The 22,792-nt window shown below is 40.5% G+C and overlaps 1 protein-coding gene across 3 annotated transcripts in view; it reads right to left on the bottom strand.

Moving 5' to 3' along the window:
* Window positions 1-12,699, bottom strand: part of AMOT (angiomotin) — a 66,878-nt gene extending 54,179 nt beyond the window's left edge. For 2 of the 3 annotated variants that reach the window (XM_084870277.1, XM_084870278.1), the window contains exons 1-2: window positions 12,241-12,699; window positions 3,080-3,157 (exon numbers count right to left, since the gene is read on the bottom strand). The gene's annotated coding sequence lies outside the window, so the exon portion shown is untranslated. The remainder of the gene's footprint in view (window positions 1-3,079; window positions 3,158-12,240) is intronic. The other variant, XM_084870279.1, reaches the window with a different exon arrangement.
* Between the last annotated feature and the right edge of the window lie 10,093 nt (window positions 12,700-22,792).

Below are 22,792 nucleotides of genomic sequence, written 5' to 3'. Positions count from 1 at the left end.
TAAATTGAATTGATTCTACTTTTAAAAGACTATGAATGGAGTTTAATGCTACCACCAATTTTTCAATTCCATTACAAGTAAAATTATAATAGGGGGGGGGGATCCAAACAGGTGAGAGGTATGTGTTTAGTTAGAAGTATGTGGAAAGACCTTACACAATAGCTCCTCTGTAGACCAAGATATGCAGATAGGTCGGGGAGTAGAAGGAATCTTCACCGATCAATATTTCCAGGCCCCCATTGTAGGTCTTGTCAACATCATAATGACTTGGTACTTACTGTAACTTAAGTCTAACACTGGCTTAAGAAAAGGTTTTGAGTCAGCCCCACTTCTTTGCTCCTAGCTCTACCTCAATCTAGATTAGGTTAGAAATTTATTTTAAGAACCACAGTAAGACCTTGGCATTTTGAAATCTTACTGAGGATCAGTATCAGTTATCTGTTTCTGAGATGGCAACTCAAATGTGTGGTCAATTTGGTCCCAGTTTTACTTTTCTGTACTGTAAATCAATTAAGTTGAACATGTTAACAGACAACAAAAGTTATCAACCCTAAAATGTACATGAGCAGTGAAATATTGGGTAACAAGAAAAATACTGTTGCCGCCACCTCTCCACTTTGCTCCACACATACCCATTCTAAGGGAGGAATAAATAGATCACACCATCACATCCCATTTCTTCTTGCCTCAGAAAGAATATAAGCAGTCCATAAAATCATATTGAGTATAAACTGAGAAAAGTTTAAAAATATACCCAGAAGCTATCTACTTTACCAATATCCTATCTTCAATGGCATACTACTCACTTTTATTTTTACTTATTTTACAAGTAATATAAGCACAACATGCAAATATTTATAACAGAAAAAAGTCAATCATAATCCTAGCAACCCAACCCATTGTTAATATTATAGAATATTCCCTTTAGTTTTTTCTTTGTATACTTGTGTTTTTGAAAAACAATGAAATATGAATGTACATGTAATTTTGGATCCTACATTTCACTTTATCATAAGCACTTTCTCCCTGTTGAAGCATAGACTTCATAAAAAACAATGCAATGACTGTGTAATAGTCCATTAAATGAGTGTATCAAGATTCACTTACCCATTTTCCAATTATTCAGACATTTAAATTTCTTTCAATTTTGTCCTAGTCTAAATAATATTATAAAAAACATCTTTTGATTTGGTCTTTTTCAATATTTTGGATTATTCCTAATGATAGAATCCCAAAAGTAAAATTAATGGTCAAGGAACATGAATGTTTTTAGATAACCCATTTAAAAAATAAAATTAGCAAAATATCAAAGTCCCATGAAATCTCTCCTTCATTTAATAAAAAGTTATCCTGCTCCCATTTCTCCACCAGGGCAGAACAGGACTCCTGGGAGGGAATGAAGCCAAGAGAAGCAGTGTAGTATCCCAGCGACTTTCAAAATGGCAGAGTGGAATGTGGACTCCCTTGTGAATCCAGCTTGCATGCACTTGTCCCAAATTGCCACCCAGTCAAGGAGCTCATTAGTAAAAGTATCAGGTGGATGAGAATAGGTTCATGGCCTGTAATGACTTATATCATGTTTCATTTTTTGCCCTTGGAAAGATCTGACAGTTAGCTTGAAGACATTCAGTTCTAGTGACCACACATGCTAAATTCTCAGAATTAAATTGGTTAGTTTTCCGATATCAATATTCAATATATTTGACAGGGTATTGTGCTATATAGAACTAAGCATGTATAGCCAATGTGCCTGTGTAACTCTATTTTCAGCCACAGTTAAGGTGGCACATTAAAGGTCAGCCCTATTTAATATTTTATGGCTCAGTGGCATCTGTCTTAAATGGCCAACATGTTATAGACAGAGGTTTATTTGCAAACTCCACCATAAAAGTCATTCAGTCCTAAGGCAGTGGAGGAAACAGGCCAGAGATGCCTTAGCAAGAACAGACACAACGGGCATCTTTCCTGGGCTGCTTAGTGAGAATTCTCAGGAGAGAACAGTGCTTTCCACCTTTTCCTTGGAGGTTTTTCCCCTAATCTTTTTACATTTTCCCCCTGTTCCCAACTCTGCCCAATATGGAAAATTAATTCTCTCTCCTCACAGTTTCTACTGGACTTTGTATACATCTCTATTAGAACACTTATTATACCATATTCTGCACAAACATTTATTAAACACTTAACTATAGCCAGAAACTGCAAAGGTCCTAGGGTGAATTGAAAGAGAGAGGGAGAGAGAGAGAGAGAGAGAGAGAGAGAGAGAGAGAGAGAGAGAGAGAGAGAGAGAACAGAGTCCAGTCTTCAAAGAGCTCTTAGTCAAGCAGTGGGGCACAATCCAACAGGAAACCAGAGGTATAAGCAGTTAATTCTGGCAACACAAAAGACTCCGCAAAATCTTCTGAGCCACCTGAGCAAAGCTTCACAGAGGTACAGACCTAAAAGTATGAGCCGAGTAGGAGACCTATAATCTGATAACTGACTTGCTTATGGAGAAGTTGGAAAGGGAGGAGTCAAAGATAAGTTGAGATATATCTTTGGGAGTCATTAGCATATGGATAACAGCTAAGGTCAAAGAGTGGGCTGTATCATATAGAGCAGGAGCAGACTAGAATCAAAGATGAAACTAGGTTGGGCCCCGGAAAAAAATGAGCAAGGGTCAGGTACTTGGCAAATGTGTGCATGCCAGAGAAATTCCTTTATTTACTTATGGCTCTCCCTCCTTCCCCTTACACCTTCAATCTAGGCCTTGGAATACACTGCTCCAGGAATGGAAGTCCCCAGTTACAATGCAGAGAGGAAAAAAGAAGTTCGTCCTTGTCCTTTACGCTTCTAAGTACCCACACAAAAATCATTTAATATGTTGAACCAGAAATGGAAGTTGTTAGACTGCAAGATCTTAGAGGGCATGGGCTGAGTGCAAGCTTTTTTTCTTTGTTATTCCTAACACCTAAAACTTTAATTGGTACATAAATTATGCTTAATAACTGCGTAGTGAGTAAATAACTTCCCAAAGACTTTGCTAGAGACAACAAGAAAAGGAATGAAAGATATACTAGCAGTAACAGTAATACTATTTTACCTTTAGTTTCTCAGCCTTTCTTCTAAGGAGACAAAAGCTCTTTCACTTCTGTTATCTTATTTGTCCTTCTCAGCAGCTCTGTGAGGAAATAAAAGCAGATGTGATTAATTCTATTTTACAACTGCAGAAGCTTAGGTCCAGGACAGATAGCTAATGACAACTAATTTGACCAAGGTTTCACTGAGGCCCACTGGTGGGACCAGGATAAGAATACAGGTCCTGTGACTTCCTGCCCTGTGCTGGGTTACTAGACACAAACCTTTACAGAATTGACTCTTCAGCTTTTAAGAGGACAGTTCACAAGAGAAATTCATTAGTAAAGCAGATTCCCCAGAGCTCCAACAGTATCTTGAGCAAACTAGTGCACTGCACCTATAAGAAAATATCTAAGACGTTTCCCCTTACCAATACTGGAACGGCTAAATATAATATGCAGTGGTGCTCCACTAACATAATTAGGAGCTCCCTGTTTTGCTGTACCCCTTTGGAAGGGAGCCACATCTAACTTGTGTCTGAGTAGGGCTCAGATGCTGACTACAGGTGTGGCATCCAGCAGGTGCATGAACAGGAGCCAGGGTTTGATATCTTCATACCAAAGAACCTGAGTCACTCCCCAGAGTCAGCCCCTCCTCCTCATGCTGACTTGCAAGTCCCAAGAACCTGTTCTGAGTTGCCATTTCGAAACTAAATCTCTTCTCTGCCTTCCCAGGAAGTAGGGTAAAATCAGTTAAACTACCAATCACATAACCCAGCCAATTTGCCCACCCTCCAAAGCTCTAGGGCAGGCATATGCTGCAGGTATAGCATCAGGGAATACAGGGTAGTGAAAAAGTAGGTTTACAGTTGTGAGCATGTGAATCAGTTTATTCTTGTATTATTATTTAGTAACTAGAGGCCCGGTGCACAAATTTGTACACAGGTAGGGGCCCTAGGCCTGCATGGTGATCAGGGCCTATTAGGGCCAATCAGGACCTTCTGGCTGCAGGCCAGGGCCTTCTTTTGTTCCGAACCACCCCCTAGTGGTCAGCACACATCATAGTGGGTGATTAAACTCCCAGTCTCCTGGTCAAACTCCTGAGGGGACACTTTGTATATTAGCCTTTTATATACATTGAGTGGCCAGATTATTATGATTGCTGAACGCATAATAATCTGGCCACTCAGTGTATATATATTAGAGGACTGGTGCATGAATTTCTGCATGGGTGGGGGGTTCCAGCCAGCCTGGCCAGGGGGAGTGAACAAATTTGTACACAGGTAGGGGCCCTAGGCCTGCCTGCTGGTTGAACTCCTGGTCAAGACGACAATTTGCATATTAGCCTTTTATTATATAGGATATACACTGAGTGGCCAGATTATTATTCATTCAGAGTTCATAATAATCTCGCCACTCAGTATATATACACTAGTAGACTGTAAACCTACTTTTACCCAACCTTGTAATGACTTTCCCCTGCTAGTTAGGGGGGAAAGAAGTGCCACACAGACACATATTACATATTTAGCTACTGAGCACTTATTCTATTTCAAATGGCCCTGAAACCTCAGGAGCAAGTATTCGTTCTCTTTAAAAAGGCGGAGTACAGAAGAAAGAACGTGCTAGGAATCCAGCACTCCAGTTCCCATCATAAACACTGTCCTTCAGGCTGCCAAGGGAGAACTGCTAGCCTAGTCACAAAAAGTACCAGGTCAGAAAAATCATCACATTGCTCTAATGGAAGCCTAACTGAGAGCCTGAGGCAGACAGAATGTTCTTGGGGGTAAAGGGGGTCATCAAAATTTTCTTAGCACCAAAATTTGTTTTCTTCAAAAAAAAACAAAAGCAATTTGCCTCTCCCAAACACACACACACACACACACACACACACACACACACAGAGAGAGAGAGAGAGAGAGAGAGACAGAGAGAGAGAGAGAGAGAGAGAGAGAGAGAGAGAGAGAGAGAGAGAGAACTAATTATAGAAGAAAAAAAAAATGTTACCTTAATAAAATGTGTGGGGTTTTTTTGTCATTTGTCATACTTTTCCAATTCATACAGGAAACTCAATTTAATAAGCAATAAGCATTGATTTATATCCCATGATCCAGAAAGTAAAACTGGCTACTAAACCAAAATGTGATCACTGTATATAAACAGAGTGAAAAAAGAATCTGAACTGAAAACCTAAATGTAATGAGGAGAAAATTAGATTTCTTCAATATAGGCAATCTAAATAATTTTCCCCATCTGTGATTTTTATCTTAGTTTCCTATCACATGAAAAAAAAATGTCAATTAATTCAATGAAAATCTATGCCCCTTGAAAACAACCCAAATGATTAGGTAATATACTAATTAGCTTCCTAATGGAGAAGGTTTTAATTGAACTATTCTATAATCTTCATCAAAGATTCCAGGGCAACTTAATAAAAGGATGTCAAACCTGGCCCATATTTTATCCCCTCAAAAATAATTTTCAATGCACAGAAACACAGAAAGCTTATATCTCTTCAATGCTGTTAACACTCGGGCCACTAAATTTTCTGATGTCAGCAATCCCCTTCCCACAAATATTCCAAGTATGCACCACCGTCATTCTCCTTTCAATTATGTGGTTTCTCTGCTCCTTTACTGATTGAGTCCAGGCCTCTAGGATAATGAGAAGCATGTGCAAGGAAAATATGCTCTTAAAAAACACATACATCAGTTTCAGTTGCATTATGAAAGGAGGGGAGATCATTTGTCCATATCAAAAGGATAAAAATATAGCGTTTGCTATGGGTTATATAAAGGGGAAAAAAAGATTGGCATCAGTGCCTAAAGTTGGGGGCAGTTATTTTTATCTGAAGCAACACCAATAAGAATAAGAGAGACCCTTTCCAGCTTGGCCACATTTATATTTAATGTTATCTTAATGTTGCTTTTGGGGGTATTTAAGTCCTGACATATACATGGAAATGAGCCATGAATTGTACAGCAAGCATAAATATTCCATCATTAATAAAAACCAGCTGTGTATAAAACACTACAATGGCTGGGTTTCAGTTACTGGCTATCATCAGTATGTGTCACAAGCAAATATTACTCAAAACTTTCTCCTTTCTCCTTTAAAACACACACACACACACACACACACACACACACACACACACACAGAGAGAGAGAGAGAGAGAGAGAGAGAGAGAGAGAGAGAGACAGAGACAGAGACAGAGAGACAGAGAGAGAGAGAAATTTGCTTCACTCTTTTTAATCTTCTGGAAGAGCTTTGAAGAACTCACTAAAGTCTATGGCACATTTCAACTAATGTGTCTTTTTGAAGCAATTTTCATCATCCTATGAGATGCTACAGTCCTCCTACTAGTACTTCAACTTACCACATAGAATGAAAATGTTTAATTCATTATTTTAAGAGCCAAGATGTTCAATAGTACAAATGATAGTACAACTAATTATAGCCAATAAGGCAATGAAGCAAAGGACACTGTAAGAGAGCAAAGCTCATTAAAAATCAAGCCTGCACAGGACCCTATAATAAGCCTGCTCTGCCATCATGCAAACACCTTTCCTCCAATGACCTCAAAGCTTGTGCCCAATATGAAGCATGCCTAAACACCTCTGTGAAGTATTAATATCCTTGCTTTCCAGAAGGGTAACTGAAGCTCAGAGCAGCTAATTCATTTACCTTTGGTCACATGGCAAGTCAGAGAGGGTTGGGCAGAGAAACCCAGAGCCTAACTTCAAGTCACACAGTCAAGTGATATTTCATGGAGTGGGGACAATAGTGAAAGTGACTTTACAAATGTGAAGGACAGTCAATAGAGTTAAAAATATTTTCAAAAATTACCTTAGGAGATTTATCAAATATATCCACCTGCATTTTCCCATGAATACATATCATTTTATTTTTTTCATATTTTATTGACTTTTCATAGATAGGGAGAAAGATAGTTAGAAACATCAATGAGAAAGAAACATCGATCAGCTGCACCAGTCCTCGAATATATATACATTGGGATGGGCCTGCAACCAAGGTACATGCCCCTGACCGGAATCGAACCCAGGACCCTTCAGTCTGCAGGCTGATGCTCCATCCACTGAGTCAACCAGTTAGGGCGTAAAAACATATCATTTTTAAAATGCCCCTGCACTGAACTTAGTACTAAGTATTAAAAACCCATACTTTACCTTCCTGATCTGATTAAAGAAATCTAATAGAATTTATGATGAATCACTGGTTTTCAGGAATTAGTCCATCCAAAATTGGAGATCAAACATATATTACAACTTTGCTATCAAAGGAAAATTAAAGGACCCTGTAACTGAACTTTCACTATATGGTGAAGGTCTCAAACTAAGAACACATTATGTGTGAGTTACTTTGCTACACCTATATATTTTATATTTAATTGTCTAAAGTCCTTAGTTTCCTTACTATATTTACTCTAATTTAAGTGTATTATTTTCAAAGCTATAAAACAAAATGTTGGTGCTTTCTTGATTTTCCTTTCTCATTCAGAAAATTCCATAGTCTACCCAAATTTGTACCTTCTTGGTGGGATATCATGATACAACGATTTGAGGATCATTAGTGATTTAGACAAAACAGTGGACCCTCATTTTATTTTTGCTTAAAATGAATGATGGAGGAATAACAGAAGGTCAAGGAAGTAGAAATAACAGTTTTGCTCGATACATGAGCACCCCTAGATCACACCTACTCTCTCAAAAAACAAACCTGTGGGATTCTTCATGTAAATTCAATCAGGTTCTGATTTCATTCCTCCACACAAGTTTAGAAAGATAAGTCTTAGGTGGGTAATTTATTTAAAAGCAACAGTGGACATTTCTATGACTCTATGTAAAATCCATGTAAGTTGAGAAACAAGGACTGAAAGGAACTAGAAAAAAATGAAAGCAGGTGAAGTGTTAGGATGATGTAATTCTCGACCAAATTTTGGGCAGTCTCAGTTTTTAAATGAGATATGTTGTTAAAATACAAAACAGAATGCATTCATATTTATATATCCTTACAGACTTTTAAAAATTACCCAGATGACTACATGATTGTATTTCTAACAACTGTTACACCCCACTCTAGTAGGACTCATTCATATTCACACCAGAAACTGAAGCCTAGGAAAAAAAACATAAACTTTTCATTTTTATTTTTTTAAAAACTAGAGGCCTGGTGCATGGATTCATGCACAATGAAAGGAAATTAATTAGAAAAAAAAATATTTTAGATGCCAGAGAGGGACCTGGGGAGACTGGTCAGCAGAGGAGGGATTATGGAAGGGCTCCAGGGCATGTCCGGCCCATCTTGCACAGTCCCCATAGGCAAGACCCCAACAGCAAGTTAACCTATCAGTCAGAGGATCTGCTCCCCTGGTGGTCAGTGCACATAATAGCGACTGGTCGAATGAACAGTCGGACACTTAGCACATTTACTATATCGGATCCTCACCCAAGGATATTTTTTTCCATTGATTTTTAGGGAGAGTAGGTGAGGGAGAGAGAAACATTGACATAAGTGAGACATCAATTGGTTGCCTCCCACATGCGCCCAACTAGGGTCAGGGATCAAACCTGCAACATTGACCGGAATCAAACCCAGGGGTCCTTCAGTCTGCAGGCCAATGCTCTGTTCACTGAGCCAAACTGGCTAGGGCTGGAAACCATAAACTTTTGAGGACTGGTTCTCAAAATCACCCTGTCTAACCTTTACAATTTACAGTGGAGAAAACTCACCAAGGGTGGTAAACTGAGTTAGAGGTGGGTCAAGAGCCCAGGTCCTTGTCACCAATACACTCGCTAAGAAAGCTTATCATACATAGCTTCTTAAAGTCACTGCTATTTACCTGAAATAATTTTCTGTGCCTTTGAGGTATTCAAATACAATAACTGGAATTAAAATATTTCAGCTATATGGTATAGAGAGTCCCATCCTTATAATTATCTAAGTCTGTAAAGTCTGATTTATTTCCATCAAGTCATACTGGCTACCTTCTCCAAGTGGTTATAGGCTACGGCTAAAGGTGGCCAGCATTATTATAAGCCAAAATGATTTAGACAATTAACTCCATACTAAACAACAAAAATATTTCAAAAGCCAACTAATGTTCTTACATAAGTCAAACAATAGTAATTACAACAGACATCTAATGTCTTCCTTTCTGCAATAAATATCTTTCAGAGAAGGCTCAGCTCTAGTGAATTTTTATATATCAAGTAATAGTTCAAAGGCATTAATTAGGAAAGCTAGTTCTAAAAAACAAAACAAAAACAAAAAACAAAACAAAACAAACAAACAAAGAAAAAAAACCTGTAGTGGATTCTTTTATGAAGCAAATGACCGCCTATTTTCCTTTTTTTTAAAGTCCAGATTTTGTATGTTGTGAGTGGAAGGGGAAACATCCCTCCTTTCTCTGGGTTATAAGGTGTCCAAAACCCACCATGGAGCAGAGTAATGCAGTATGGACTGCCTGATTAATGCTATCTTCATTCCTGGGACCAAATTCCAATATTTGACTTGGGATGGGACTCTAAATTTTGAACCAAAGTCTACCAAACGCAGCAAGGAATGAAGAAGTCAGCAAGACTAAAGCCAATATCTCATAGTAAACCACCCCCTAAAATTATTGGGGACAGGAAATCAATGGAGCACAATTCTAAACAAATTGGTTTAGTCCTAAGCTAATTAATTTGTCAAGCAAATTTCCAAACCCACTGAATCCAATGGGGGTAAGAGGTGATATAAAGATTTGGGAACATTACCCATTTACCATCCTAAAAGGCTTGGCCACAACTACACACACCTCCTCCACTCCTTTCAGCGGTTTTAAGCTGGTCTTAATGGGTTCAAAGGACAATTTCTTTGAGACAGTACCTAATACACTGTTCTCATGCATTCCAAATGCTCAGTCTCCATGGAGGAGGCTACCTGGTCACAAACATTTCCAAAGAGGGAATATATCCTCTACTCATCCTCATTGGTAACCCCCACCACCAACAAAATAACTTCTAACCATCCTGAGAATCCAGGGGGACTTTTTAGAGGGAAAAGGAAAAGAAAACTTAAGAGGAGAGTAAAAGAGTGTGGGAAATTCCTCTTGTCTCCAAATCTGGGGGGGAGGGGGGGGAGAGCTTTAAAACTGGATCAAAGGAAGAAAGGGGGATGGGGGAGAAGGGCCGCTTAATTACAAAGACACCCTTTTAAAGAAGACGCAGGCCCTGGGAGAGCTCTTAGGAGAGGCGCAGAAGCAGATGTACCCACTTAGAATTCTGGCACTCAATGGGACCTCAAGGTCATAGCATCCATCTCTCTGTTTTCTGAATAGACTGTTCTTAAGCCATTCTAGAAAGTCTGATTTGTTCTTTATAAAACTTCAAATAACACAACTCCACAAAAAGCTTTGGTTGTGCATTAGTCTAATAAATCATACTTCATAAACCAAAAATGACATTTCAACTTCCAAATCCAAAAGAGTATTGAATATGATTTTTTTTAACTCTCTTCTAAAACCAAATAGGTAAACAGATCCACAACTTCTACATACAAGTATGGTCAGAAGTTTGCTTCACATCTAGACTATGAAGTTAAGAAAAGCACTTTCAATTTACAGACCCAGACTTTTCCAAAGAAAGAAGTATCTTAAAATTAAGTATGATGTAGTGCCAGAAACTGTCTGTAAATGACACCGGATAAACCCATACAGAATAGCTGGGACCTGAGTTATCATCTGTAAATAGATGCAACTACTCTACAACCACCTGGCTATTAAAATATCCCAGGCTAGTTATAAAATGTAGTTTGGTCAGGTCAACTTTTCCCTCCCAGCTGATCTGAAACATGATAGCCTTTAAAATTGTCACCCTGTAATGTTCCTTCTCTCCTTTCCTGCTTTCCTTTCCCCCATTAAAGTCAACCAAAAATTATTTTAAAACATGTCAATAGTTTGTTCCCAAATAAGCAATGAGTTTGGGACATCTTGGTAATAGGTCTTTGAACACAGCCATTTTGTAAGTTTGTTGTGCTTGGCCAACTGGAGATAGGTAGTTGATGGGTGAAGATTTATCCCCCATCCAAAATGGTATCTCAAACTATTCTTAGCTACTAAATGAGGGTGCTGAAAGGTCTAACTGAGAAGGCTTCATAAAGGCTGGCCTGAGAAAGAAGTATTCACAAGCCTAGTTCAAGGAGACTTAAATAACCTTAGTCCTCCATTTTTGAAGATTATGGTAACTATCTTTCTCTCTGAATGGGAGAAGAGGATTATATTTTTTAAAAGATTTAAAATGTCTCCCAATTTCCATTTTTCCTCGGGGGGGGGGGAGAAGAACTAAATGAGACACTCCAAGATGTCAGAAAATTATTTCTAAAATACATGCTAGAGATCAGAAATGCTGTTTCTCAAAAACTTTCCCTTGCCTCTCATTTGATTGTATTTAGTCCCTTGCTGCAAGTTGTTATTACATTATTATCAGTGTTAATTTCCGAGGGATTGCTCACAACCTACAAAGACTCACTTTCCATCTCACTTTTCTTTCTCTTCAGTTTCATAAGTAGGTAAGTCCATCTTGCTGTTGAAACAGCAACATATAGTGACCCAGGCTTGGGCCCCGCAAGACACCTGTATGATCCTGCAAAAATAGTCACTGACTTATATAATGCAGATAAGGGGCAACTCCTCCACACCAACACACAGGTAGGGCCTTGACTTTAAGACTTCAAGAATTCAAGGCCCCCAGGGGATGGGAGTGTAAGCCCCCACCCCAACCTTAAGCATTTAGAAGGAATGCATATAGCAATCTGAGATAAGCACGTACTTTCCTGCTATGCTAAATGTAGACCTCAAGTTCCCTCAGGTCTTTAATTCCTTTTGTACTTAACTACCTAGAGACCTAACTACAAGGACCCCAGGAGGCAATGAAGTAAAAGTACCATCAACTTGTGGTACCCACTAGCATCTCCATAGGATGGGAAAGGAGCACACACTTTTTAACCAATTTAACTTGCTGCACATGTCGAAAAACTCATTGCCAGCTGCAAAGAAAGTAGAACACAGGAGTATCCCCACACGCATTTAGGCATTTAGATCGACTCACGCCGAGGACACGATCAAGTTCATGCCACCATGGATTCTACCCCAGTTCCCCGCGAAAATTAACCAGGCGTCTCCTACCCCTGAATGCAACGAAGACAAGGTGATGACTCTCCGCTCCTTCAAGTGGCTTCGATCCTGGGCCAAAAGCCAGGGATGGGCAGGGGAGAAGCCCGGACTCCTGGCTGCTCCCCTCTTCGCTGCTTCCTCTGCGTTTTCCTTGGTGGCAGTGGACAAGCAGGATACCGGGCCAGAGGGTGGAGCAGCGGATGGTCGGAAGCGAGACAGATTGGAGGTGGGGTGGAGGGAGCGGTGAGAACTAAAAGAAGATGAAGCGAAAGAGAGAGGAGATGGAGGAATAAATCAGGGGTCTACCAGCTGGGGCAGTCAGAAATCTCCTCGGAAGGAAGGGGCGTGACTGCGAAGAAGGCAGCTCCTGGGCAAAGGATGGGAGGTAGGGGAGGGGGGCGAATGGGTGGCTTTTCTTCTTGTGGTGAGCGGCTTGGACCGCCCAGGAGCGGGAGGAGATGGGGGAGGGGGCGGGGTGGACTACGGAGGAGGGCGGAGTAGAGGGCGGGGAAAAAAGGGAGGGAGTTTGCTTGGACCCTGGAGCGGAGGTGGGGGGGGGAAATAGGCGGGGCCAGAGGGCGGGGAAGTTTCAAACAATTGAACAGGCCAGAGCTCTGGGCCCTCTCGCTGTCCTTCACTCATTAACGTGGCACAATTTGGTTACAGTGTCCCTAGGAGTCTACACAAGGACTGAGTGGAAGGAAGGAAAGGGTTCTGCAAAGACTACAATAATTATTTACGGCAACAGCGGAGCGGAGTCGCGTGGGAGAGCCAGTACAGCTTCCCGCCCCACAGTAAAAGGAAGAAAAAGAACTAAAAATGCTGAAAAGCAGCTTCTTGCAAAGACTACTTAAAATAATGCAGGAAGGAGAGCGCTGCGCTCCTTCGCGTTCCTGCCCCTTTAGTTTCCTATTATCAGCAGGCCCCCACACAGGTCGCAGCTCTGCGAGGCACCCTCTTTTCTTCCTACGCTCCCCTTAGCCACCCCCCCTACCTCCAACTATCCCAAGAAGCTTCCCTGTCCCGCTCCCTGTAGCCAGCCGCTCCAAAGGCGGGGGCGGCGGGGGCGGGGCTCCGTGGAGCCTCCGCCTCTAGGGCGGGCTGGGAGGGCCTTCCCTGGTGGAGGCTGAAGAAATGTAAGTCCCACCCACCATTCTCTTGGAGCTAATGGTTGGTGAATCCTGGCCTAGGACTCGCTTGCGATTGGTGACTTCCGCCGTCGATCTGATTCTTTTGTCCCACCCGCCCTCTAAATTAATAAAACTAAACAAGAGGCTATTGTCTAGCTCTCCTTTCTTCCCCAGCTACTGCTGAGAAGAGAAAGATGAGACGCTTGGCTTCTCAGTCTCCTAAGAGAGTGTGTTGGCCGGCTCCAGTACACCTTTATGGCGCTGTCTGGCCCTCTGGGAATAGGTAACTTTTCTTCCCCTTTAATTCATTAGGCCTCTAGGAGGGAAGGTATGTGAAGTGTCAATGTGGTGTTCACAGTAGCGAAAAACTGATATTGCCTAAGAAACTGGATTCAGTACAGCATCCTGGGGCACTGAAAATCTACCACTTTACACCTGAGAAATGAAAACACAAAGAAACAATGTAGGGGGTAGCAGAATAACATGGAATTTGAAACTAAAGGAAGAACTCATCTGGCTCTAGCACTTACCAGTATCTGCTAGTTGTGTAACTTAAGTCTCTTAACATCTCTGAGCCTTAATTTGCCTATTAAATAAAGGTTGTAGGACATACCCTATTACTTTAATGGCACTGGTATATGAAAATAAAATGAACTGTGTGTGAAAACCCTGTAAACCACAAAGCACCTCAAACTTGTATCTGTTTCAACTTGTGCATGTCACATGATGGAGAGTCTCACCTGTGTCTGAGAATCAAATATTTTACTCATCTGTTTTAAGCATTTACATCCCAGGTGTGTAGGTATTGTGACTATATTTTTTAAAGTCAACCCTTTTCCTATAGTTTTCAGGGTGGATATGAAGTTGGCTCCCTGCAGTTAGAATAATAAATCACCCCTTTCTAACCAGGGTAGGTGAGATTTCTTTTTTAAACAGCTCTGCAGTGGTGCCACAACCTAAATCTATTGTGGTGCTGGTACTGAAAAAGGAAATCATGCTGTGTATATCAGAAGTGAACTTGAGAAAACAAACATGAGGGAACATTTACCATGGAAACCACCATTCTCTACAGGTCCATATTTCCTAGAAAATGTTAGAAGGAGGAAGCAAGTATAAATGTAAAGAAAGACCTTGACAGCACAAAGCTATTATAATGAATTCTTGCCAATGAAAAATTGATCTCCAAACAAGCCTGTCTAACTGGGAGCTTTCTGAAGGGACATAGATCAAGGCATGCAAGAGAAAGTGTGCACTTAGGATACAGTCTCACCATAAACAGGGTCGTAGAATATAACTGAATGCAGGAAAAGTAGTGGGCCCCTGCCATGTAGTGAGGTAGCCTCATTAAGCAAAGCACTCCTCTAGGACTGCTGAAAGATTCAGAAGCAAAAGCATGGGCAAAATGCATTCTTGGAATGATTCTGTTTATGCGTGAGGTGAAATTATTTGGATGATTTTTTATGAGCAAGGTGAATTGTTTTTTACTGTTAAAGACATGGAGATATCTGTTTTGTAAACCAAGGGAAGATTATTCTCGCCTCACTGAGGAAGATACACATAACTGGAAGCATATACTGTGCTCCATTTATGAGTGAATTGAAAGAATATCATGAAAATGCCCATACTACCCAAAACAAGCTATATATTCAATGCAATTCCTATTAAAATACCAATGGCATAATTCCACAGATCTGGAACAAATATTCTAAAAATGTATGTGAAACCAAAAAAGGACCCAAATTGCCTCAGCAATCTTGATACAGAAGAACAATACCTGTTATACAATACCTGGTATCACAATACCTGTTATCAAACTGTATATAAAGCCATTGTAATCAAAATACTCGGATACTAGCATAAAAACTGGCATATAGATCAATGGGGCAGAACAAAAATCACCTCTTTCTAATCAGGGTGGGTGAGAAATCAACCCACCCCTATATGGTCAAGTAATATTTGACAAAAGAGGAAAGAATGGGAAAAGAAACTCTCTTCAATAAATGGTGTTGGGAAAATTGTACAGGTACATGCAAAAAAAAATTAAACTAGAAGACTTAAATGTAAGTCTCAAAACCACAAAAATATAAATATAAATAAAAATATAAAACCACAAAAATAGAAGAAAACATAGTAAAATCTCAAACACTTCTCATAGTGTTATTTTTACCAATGTGTATAGAGCAAGGGAAATAAAGGAAAAAATAAGCAAATGGAACTACATCAAACTAAAAAGCTTCTGCACAGCAAAAGGAAACATCAACAAAATAAAAAGGAATCCATTGTATTGTAGAACATGTTCTCCAATGATACATCTGATAAGAGGTTAATCTCCAAAATATATAAAGAACTGATACAGCTCATCACCAGAAAGATACTCCAATAACAAAATGGGCAAAGGACCTAAATAGACACTTCTCCAAAGAGGACATTCAGATGACCAATAGACGTGCAAAAAATGCTCAAAGTCATTAATCATCAGAGAGTTGAAAGTTAAAGCCACAATGAGATATTATGTCACACCTGTCAGAAAAGTTACCACCCATAACAAAAACAAATAGTAAGTTCTGGTGAGGATGTGAAGAAAAGGAAGCCCTATGCACTGTTGGTAGAAATGCAGACTGGTGCCACCACTGTGGAAAAATAATATTGAGTTTTCTCAAATTTGAAAATGGAACTGTATTTTGATTCAGCGATCCCACTTCTAGAAATATATACTAAGAATCACCAAACACCAATCAGAAATATTAATAATACAATATATGTACCCTTATGTTCATAGCAGCATTATTTACTATAGCTAAGATATAGAAACAGCCCAAGTGCCCATCAGTAGATGAGTGGATAAAAAAAAACTGTGGTATATTTACACAATGGGAATACTACAGAGCAAAAAAAAAAAAAAAAAAGGAAGGAACTCTTACCCTTTGCGACAGCATGGATGGACCTAGAGAGTATTATGCTAATTGAAATAAACTAGTCAGAAAAAGACAAATACCATATGATCTCACTAATATACAGAATCTAATGAATAAACCAAACTGACAAACAAAATAGAAAGATGCATGGACACAGGAAACAGACTGACAGCTATCAAAGGGGATTTGGAAGGCAGGACTGGATGAAAGAAGGTGAAAAGATTAACCAAAGAACATCCTATATAATAAAGCCCAATATGCAAATTTTCCCCTTGGGCAGTCTTTGAACAGGAGTTCCACTTCCAGACTGAGAGTGCAATCATTCACTATGATATGTGCTGACCGCCAGGGAGTGTCTTGAAACATGGTGGGCAACAGCAACGAGGTGCCCAGGTGGGGGGCTTTGACCTCTTGCTGGCTACCTGGGTGCGGTAGTGATGGGATGGAGGTGTGGTGAGAATGTGGGGTGTCCACAGAGCTCACTCTCACACCCCATTCTACCCTCCTCCAGGACACCAGGGCTCATGCACTGGGGACGCCTCCCCCCTCCCATGCTCAGGTACCCGGCATCTGCGAGGAGCCCCATCCCACACAGGTGCAGTCTCTTCTGGGTGAGCCGCTGGTCAAGCTCCTCATGAGAATGTGAGTTCCTTCAGGAGCTGGTCTGTGAGGCAGGCCGGAAGAGAGTGCGTGGCCTGCCCAGCTTCTGTGTGGCACTGCTGGGTGGCCCAGAGGCCCACATTGTGCCTTGGCCGATGGTGCCCAGCCACACTCACTGCATCTCCTTTTGAGGACTCGGGTGCCATGACTCAGGCAGAGGGGGGTGCATGGTGGCCTGGGGGTCCAGGTGCTTCCCAGGGCCCAGAGGTCAGTTGGGATCTGTGGTGCCCTTCCATGCCAGATACTCACGTTTCAATCGCCAGCCAGGCCTAGGGACTGCACCCATGCATGAATTTCGTGCACTGGGCCTCTAATATAGACATAATCCATAGACACAGACAATAGTATGATGATGGCCAGAGGAAGGGAGGATGGGGTTTGGGTGGAGAAGGGCAAAGTGGGGGGAAGGGGAAATGGGGACATATGTAATAGTGTCAACAATAAAATAAAATAAAAATTAGGCCATTAAAACCCATTATTCCAGCCAGGTTATTCAGAAAGGGGGAGATGGACAGCAGCAGAACTAGGCAGAGTAGGTATTGCTACAGACTACTACTAATCACAATGACAATAGGATACTTGTTAAAATTAACAATGCTGTTAAAATGGTAAAAGTAAAAAAAATGTACATGGTATAATTAAATTTGTACTAAAAGAAGTAAAGAGTTCCTTTCTACCACTCTATTCTCATAGTCCTTTTCTATCTTTCTCTCCATGCCTGTGTGTAATCTTCAAAATATATTATGTCTTTTAAATAACCTTCCCTCAGGATAACTTCCTTTACCTCATTATTTGTCATGATGCAGTGTTCCATTGCATAGATATGCCAAAATTCTTTTTCTTGACCCCCTATTGAAAGGTGATTTCGGCAATTTCCCATCTTTTGCCATTACAGAAGATGCTGGGAAACAAACACTTGTAGCAAAGGCCTGGTAGGATGCCTGCCCCCAGCCTTGAAGTTGACCTCAAAATACTTTTTCCAACCTGCCTTCCCCTCAGCTAAGGGGCCTTAATACAATGGAAACTCCTATAGCACTTAATTCCTTAATACTCCCTCCTCAAATCCTGACTTGAGCATTACTCTTCTTTTCCAAATTTAAATTTTGATAGAGTAGACTGAGCACAGTTCTGAAATTAATGGTGGATCAGGTTGTGTGAGAGTCACACAGGTTTTTTGGCACCTCAGCTTTACCCAGGTCTCTAAGTGTCTTAGATGTTCCTTGTCTCCTGCTACTCGAGACTTCCTTTTGTTTTTACCCTGAAAACCCTTTAGTTTGTTTTAACTGAGTTTGAATTCAAAGCTAGGTTTGCCAGTTTTACTTAAAAGGAAGGGGGACAGGAGACAACATCAACAAACATTGGTCGAGTTGCTATTATGGACAAGACTGAAAAAACAAAGAGGGATGAGACTTGGCTCCTGCCTTCAAGGTTATATACAAAAAAGACAACTAACAATCCTAAACTAAGTGCTAAATGAATGGGATTGACAGTGAAATCTGTGGAAGTGGAAAGCAGGGAGTGAAAACTAGTTCCAGAGAGCAAGTTTATACAGCAAAGGATGTCACACACATTTAACTAATTCCCAGAGCATTCCTATGTCTTCATATTGTGACTGTAAAATATTGAGAAACCTCTGGGGGACACCAGAAGAATTAGCCACTAACTGTAAAACACCTGTGTAAAGACACTGGTTTGCCTAAGAATATTTTAAGAACTTCCATATATTACTAATAGATATAATGATCATTTTAAGTTTAAAAGTCAAGAGTCTCCATCCCCAATAACCTGTCATTTGGCCTTCTAGGTTTTTTTTGTTTTTGTTTTTGTTTTGTGTGTGTATGTGTTTCAATAAAACATAACTCCCCCTTTAACATGCAATACAAGTCAACATCTATGTGCTAAAAAGAATCAGTCTTCCTTAAAATTTTATGATAAGTAAAGAAGTCAGACACAGCCAAAACTGGTTTGGCTCAGTGGATAGAGCGTCAGCCTGTGGACTAAGAGGTCCCAGGTTCAATTCTGGTCAAGGGCATGTACCTGGGTTGCGGGCACCTCCCCAGTAGGGGGTGTGCAAAAGGCAGCTGATCGATGATTCTCTTTCATCGATATTTCTAACTATCCCTCTCCTCTCTCTCTCTAAAAAAACAATAAAATATATTTTTTTAAAAAGAAGTCAGACACAAAAGAACAAATATTGTATGAGGTACCAAGAATAGATAAATTCATAGGGACAGAAAGTACTAGTAGCATAGATATTATGAGGACCTGAGGGGAGGGAGGAATGGGAACTTATTTAATGAGCACAGTTTCTGTTTGGGATGATGAAAAACTTTGGAAATAGTGGTGATAGTTGTACAACATGTTGAATGTATTTAATGCCACTAAATTGTACACTTAAAATGGTTCAAAAGTGTTATGAGGCAAGGCCAATTATGAAGGCTGCCGTGAAGAAGGCAGAACCCATGTAAAAGGAGCAGTTTTCCTATAGTCACCACCATGGAAGATGTAGGCCCAATGTGGTTAGGACTTCTGATTTTTCATGAGAAACCAGAAATCAAGTATTTTAATGTAAAATCTCTTGATGCTTAATTTTAGCAACTAATAAATGTTTTTATTTTTTAAATTTGCCCTGTGCATCCAATATTTTTGCTCAATGTACAGGAAAAATAGGAAGAACACAGCTCACTGTCTATTACTCAATCCCTGGCTAAGTTCTTCTAGAAGAAAAGACCACAAAATTCATAATGTTTTGTATTGAATGACATTCTCACCCACCCACCAAGTCAATGTGAGTGTGAAATGAGCATATCTTCCTCTAATTGCCTGGTGAACAGCTAAATCATTTAAATGCATTTAAAAACAAAAGCAGAGGCAAGCACATATACCAGAGAAAATAAATCTTAAGGATTTATGGCTCTATCTAACTCTCCTCTGCCCGCCCTCCCCCCACAAAAAAACACCCTACAAACATATCAGACAAATACTGACAAGCAGCCTTCTCCAGGACACCTCCTAATGTCAGTCTCCTATTTATTCAGGAGGATACTAGCCCTGTTCAAGCGGAAGCCAGTTGATCAGAAAATAGCAGTTTTATCTGAATGGGAAAGGAACAAAGAGATACATATACAATACAAACATTGAGGTAAATGCTCTTCCTTTTGGATCCCCTGCCCTCTTCCCATCCTTTCCATTCATATAAACACACACACACACACACACACACACACACACACACACACACACGGTGCAGACACAGGAAGTTTGAAGCCTGATCCATGTGTGGAAAACAGCAATGTGGGAATTCAGGAAACAGCACCAGAACTGTGCTCCAAGGCCAAGACCTGCTGCAGCATTTGGGAGCCAAGTTACTCCTGGGGAACTTGTGGGCCCCAGCATTTTGGAAATAAATCGGCTGTAGGAAATAAAAGCTGCCTGCAAACCTATTCCCCAAGCACCTCCTAGGGTCCTGTTTGAGTAACCTGGGTTCACCTCTTTATGATTTATGCAGGGCTCCACTTCAGCTTAACTAAATACCGTATCTCCTTCAGCAGCTTGAGTTTCTGTAAAGGACCAGACTCGCCATAAGTCTCAGTTTGCAAAGTCCTAGGTTAGCTGGAGCAAGAGGGAGGTAGGGAGACAGAGGACACACATCAAAGTCTGCACTCTAAAAGGTGGTGGGATGAGAGGGAAAACATGATTTAATCAATGATTAAAAAAAAAATCACTAAAAGTGAGTTGAAGAGAAATCAAATTCCTGAGCCAGTAACTGTAAATGTACAAAGTTTTCAGGATTGAAAGGAAGTTCATACTCCAAAATTACCTTTTGCAAATAAACTCTTGATTGATTTGGTGCTCTCTCTGTTTCTATGGTTGCCAAAGTGTCTGACAGTTGTTATACCAACTATAGGAGAAGAGGGCTGTTACTGGAGTAGAGATTTATCTCCTCTGGCAAGCTGCCCAACTTCAGAAACTACAGGCAGAAGGTAGGTCAATGTCATTCCTGTGTGATTTAAAGCCCACCTTGCAGACCCCAATCAGCCTTCTCTTCAGGTTTGCCACAGTTCTGTGATATTCACACAGGAAAGACACTTGTTAAAGTGCAAATATATAACTTGAGAAGTGTTAAATATTAAACCATCTTTGGTGTGGTCTGATGGAAAGGGTACAAACTTTTTGAGTCACTAAAGCCTGAATTCCACTCACAGCTCCAGTACTTACCAAATGAGATAAGTCACTTTACCAGCCTGGTCTACAGTTCCTCATCTGTAAAGTTAGAATAATAATTTCTCCTCCATAAGGGACTGCTGTGAGGATTCAGTGAAATAACATTTAGAGACAATATTCTGGTGCTTGGCATTTAGTAGCCACTTAACATTTTATTTCTTTGTTTGCCCCTCCATTCAGTCTTTTTTTATTCTTATTAATCCTCACCCAAGGATAGTTCTTTCTTGATTATTTTAGAGAGAGTGGAAGGGAAGAAAGGGGAGGGAAGAAGAGAGAGAAGCATCAATGTGAGAGAGACACATCAATTGGTTATCTCCCACATGAACTTTGATTGGGACTGGGGTTCAAACCTGCCCTTGATGGGGAATTGAACCCTTGACCTTTTGGTGCCAGGGCTGACACTCTAATCCCTGAGCCACAGCGGCCAAGATTCTCCATTCAGTTGTGTGTATTTTTTTGTTTGTTTTGTTTTGTTTTTTGTGTTTTTGTTGTTGTTGTTGTTTAGCGAATTTCAGGGTGTGGGACAATGGGTTTGCTTAGTTGCCTACAAGGATCAAGGCCCACATAATTACTCTTCTCTACTAACTTTTCTCAGTAGTACAATGTGATACTAAGTGTTAGACTTGATCAAATTATTGAATCAATATTCCCTCCCCTGAGAACTGGCTTTTAGACCACTTCACAATCTACATTCCCTTTCACTTAGACCACATTCCACTTAGACCACATTCCACTTGCTAAGACCACATTCCACTTGCTAAGACCACATTCCACTTGCTAAGACCACATTTCATTTGCTAAGACCATTTCTCCTCAGAATCCAGACCTGCCCAAAGAGTTCCCCACCAAAAGAGCCTGCCTAGAAGTCCTGTAAAACCTCTGACATTCCATTCCTGGGTGCTGATGCCATTTTGGGGCTCAGCCATTTCTACAGATGACCTAATCCTATTTAATAAAAGAATAATATGCAAATTGACCATACCTCTGATACACACACAAGATACCCCCATCCACCAATTAAGAGCAAATATGCAAATAAACCAAATCAAGCTGGCTGCAGCCACAGAGAACAGGAGGGAGGCTTGGGTTTCCCCGGCAATGGAGGAAGCCAAGTTTTCCACCTGCCCTTGCTGGCCTAGGCCTCCACTCCAGGCTACAAAGTTTCAATTATAGAAGGTAAATAAATCCCAATAGAAATGGCAGCAGCCACAGAGCTGGAAGAGTAGGAAGCTAGGGTTGTCCCTGGTGATGGAGGAAGCCAAGCTTCTGCAGCCCAGGCGGCCTGGGCCTCCATGCCATGCTACATTTATCTTCTACAAAGTTTCAATTGTAGAAGATAAATAAATTCACCATTTGCCCACCATCCAGAACTGAAATATCATTGCTTACATGTACACAAAAGGTACTGTTTGACATTGAAATTGGGTCTCAAAAGAACTGGTGGCCCAGAAAGAAGCTCACTACAGACTGATGCATATGCCTTTCAGCATAAGGATTATTGCTTGTCTCATTTTTTATTCTTATAAGTATATTTCCAGTAGGATATGATCTCACTCATCTAGGGAAAATGATGAACAACATAGACTGATGAACAAGAACAGACCCAGAGATAAGGAACCATGGGCCAGACTGTTG

This window comes from Pipistrellus hanaki, assembly GCF_964339955.1.
Source record: "Pipistrellus hanaki genome assembly, chromosome: X".
Taxonomy (NCBI): Eukaryota; Metazoa; Chordata; class Mammalia; order Chiroptera; family Vespertilionidae; genus Pipistrellus; species Pipistrellus hanaki.
Note: the sequence above shows the minus strand (reverse complement) of the source record. Positions and strands in the feature narration are given on the sequence as shown.